We start from the raw sequence: 3438 nt of genomic DNA, 5'->3' as shown, positions 1-3438 counted from the left end.
AGTTGCACTCATGTTGGTTTTAAATATATTTAATCTAATTCAATTCTATATGTATTATTGTGAATACTTTTTATTTTAGATGTTGTAGTTTAATATAGATTTCTCAAAATCTATTTATTCACCTAATTATTCATTTGTATTGATATTTGTATTGTTTTTTTTTTTTATCAATTATATGATTTTAAAACTCTTGTACTGGGGTTTTATTATGTACAATATGCCTAGTATAAATCTCATTTCTACCTTTTGTCATTTCTAATAATCATTAGAACATTTGCACTGATTGATTGATTGATTGATTGATTGATTGATTGATTGATTGATTGATTGATTGATTGATTGATTGATTGATTGATTGATTGGCGGAGTAGATAAAAGAGAAAAAGAGCAGTTTTAAATAAGGCACACAGTTGGCTAAGTCTTGCCTTGGTTTAAACGGTATCAGTAAAAAAAGAATAAAAAACGCATGTTTGAGTTTGATGCTACGCCTAAATGTGCACTGTGTTAAATCTATAGGTGCACATTTTTTTTTATGCATCTGACAATCTGGGATTCATTTTAAAGTCCACTTCCTTCCACTATTCTGCTATGTTTAATTGGCAGCTTGGTAGACCAGTGAATTACTAATATTTGGGTTTAAATCACATATAATGAAATAATTCAGAGTAAAGAAAAAGGATTTAAGAGGTTTGACAGAGCCCTGCAAAGGATTGTGAGGGGAGCTAAAATCTATCTCAGAGATAGAGGCACAGATATACTGTTGATGTGCCTCTATCTCTGTGCTGGGGAGTGGTGGCGTAGAGGTTAGGGCATTGAGCTAGGAATCCTGAGATTCTGAGTTCTAGCCCCACTCCCACAGACTGCCACTCTGGGTTCCTGAGCAAAGACCCTTAACCCCACACAATGGCAGCCCACTGCTCCCCAAGGGGATGGTTTAAATGCAGATAGTTCATTTTGTTGTTATGTACTTGTGACAGTCTAATGACAATAAAAAGCTGGAAAAAGGAGAGGAAAAAAAAATCTCAGTTAGGGTCTCTGCTTTAGAGGCCCTATAGGAGCAAGTCTCTGACAAAACCTTTTGTATTGAAATGTTTCCATCAAGCAAAAGCCATTTTAACAGCAGACCCACCGCACAGCTCTCTAGCCTTAACTGCTAACACTAACCAGCTGCTGGTAAATGTAGAGTTAGTTTATTTCTGTACATTTTGTTCTTGTTTTTTCTATTCGATTACGGTACAGTTAATTAAGATGTTTTTAAGCCATCATAACGTGCTGTCTTGTTTTTTCCTGTATGCTATGGTGCATTGATTGATGTGATTATTATAAAACTGTTTTATATGGATGGCAACATATAGTTTTGTATACCACTGTATAAATTGTTAACAGACAATATGGGCATCATGATTCTTTATGATAAATACTTTTATCAGAGTCAAAATGTGGCACTAGCTTGAGCTATCTAGTTTGCAAATAAAAGGTTAATGTTTGCTTGAGTGAACAAACTCGTCCTCTGATGTAAACTAGTAATTTACTCAACACTGGTTTAAATAACCAGGCTTCACCACCTTAGTTTATTGCATTCTGGGAAAGAAGTTCAGTGTTTAAGATGGAGGAAACTGATGAATGCCGTGTCTCTTTCTAACCCAAAATGGCTTTCATTTATCTATTTTTAATTAACGTTTGTTTAAATAACTTTATTTCAGAAAGCTGCAATTCAACATTTGCATTTAAATAATAACATGGCCGCTTATTTGTATGTATTATAAAATTAATACTGAGCAGAAAATCAAATATTTGGGTCAATAAAAGAGAGAAAACTGAATATAAGAGATATAAATAGGGAATGATGTAAGAATAGTGGTTAAAAGAGCTTAAAAACAGTAGAGCAGAACCAACATGCCACAAAGCATTTTGTTGTGGAGTGAATTTCATTGCTGTGATCAATAATACCCACTTTTTGTATGTTGCACTGAGGGATTATGTTTTTGTGTATTACTAAAACCTCTGGTTGCATTAAAGCAACAATACAAACATTTTTAGCTATGAGAAAGCAAACTCTAATACACTCTTTGTAGAGGCTTAGCAGGTTCTTCTGCATATGCACCAAGATGTTGCATAACATCTATAAGTCCACACCGAGGACAGCATTTTCTTCACAGCCATCTGTTGGGGAAGCAGCATCAGAGCCGATGACTTAAAGAAAGCAGGGGAAAAAGAAAAACTGCTGAAAAGAAAAGTCTAGTTTTGTGCTTCATAGGGAAGACTGTGATCTTTTTGGAGCTTAAAGAAACAGAGAAAGATGTTGCAGAAGCCCAACTGCACAATGGAAAACAAAACACCCATTTGTCTGTAAATGTACCAATGAAGCTACAGATCCTTACTCAGATGGTTCATAGCACATTTAGCCAAAACAGGAATACAGGAGGTTATTCCCGTCATCTGTACAAACCTTTTTATAGTCAGCATGCAGAAGAGGGCACTCCTTTGACATGCATGATCTACTTTGCCTTTTTGTTCTTTTTTCCCCCTCTGTTTGATGAGGCACTATAACTCTTTCATTTTCCTTTGTCTTTTGGGATCATCTATTTTTTTTCTCACTTAGTTAAATTTATTAAGCTTTAAGCAGAACAGAAAATATGTAGATTTTATGGGCCTGTATATATATATATATATATATGTATATATATATATATATAGTGCTTCCACAAATTGAATGAAAACAAAATTGTAAAAGTAATGCTATCCATTAAATGATTTCACAAAAAGAATGAGAAAATAACAAAAAAAAAAGTGCCTAAATGTCAGGAAATAGGAAGATAGGATAAATAAATTTTTGTCTTTTTCGCAAATAAAGTCAAATATGTGTAAAGAGATCTAATATGTCAATAAAATTTAGTTCAGCTTCCCTCAGAAGTCTCTTAGTTTGTAAATGTCTGGGTAACATCTCGTTTAAATACAGCTGTCGGGTGAAGGCCTCAGTCATAAGGAACATAAAGGAAGAACCTGCATTAGTAAGACCAAGATTAAATGAATAAAGTTGGAAGGATTAAAGTTATGGATTTGTGTACATTGTAAAACATTAGATCACATTTTGATATTGCACAAAGTTTAGTTTTTTTCATTGTTAGAAAAAGAGAAAGAGTAAGGCACAAATGCAAATCTAGCAAGACATGGTTGTCCATCAGAACTGATGGACAAGAAGAAAGTTTATCAGATTAACAGCTGATAAACAGGCCCATAATAACTCGGAACAGCAGATCTTACCAGCTATGCTGGGTGATATGCCTTCAAGACAACAGCTAATGTTGCAATAAAGAAATTTCAAATTTATGACAATGACAAAGAAAGCAACTGTTGAGCAAAAGCCACCAGGTGCTGTATTTGTAGAAAGCCATCAAGGAAATATGTCATGGTTTTGGTTATATTGTGCTTTACTTT

Source organism: Cyprinodon variegatus, unplaced genomic scaffold, assembly GCF_000732505.1.
Source record: "Cyprinodon variegatus isolate N-32 unplaced genomic scaffold, C_variegatus-1.0 Scaffold885, whole genome shotgun sequence".
NCBI classification, from domain to species: Eukaryota; Metazoa; Chordata; class Actinopteri; order Cyprinodontiformes; family Cyprinodontidae; genus Cyprinodon; species Cyprinodon variegatus.
Note: the sequence above shows the minus strand (reverse complement) of the source record.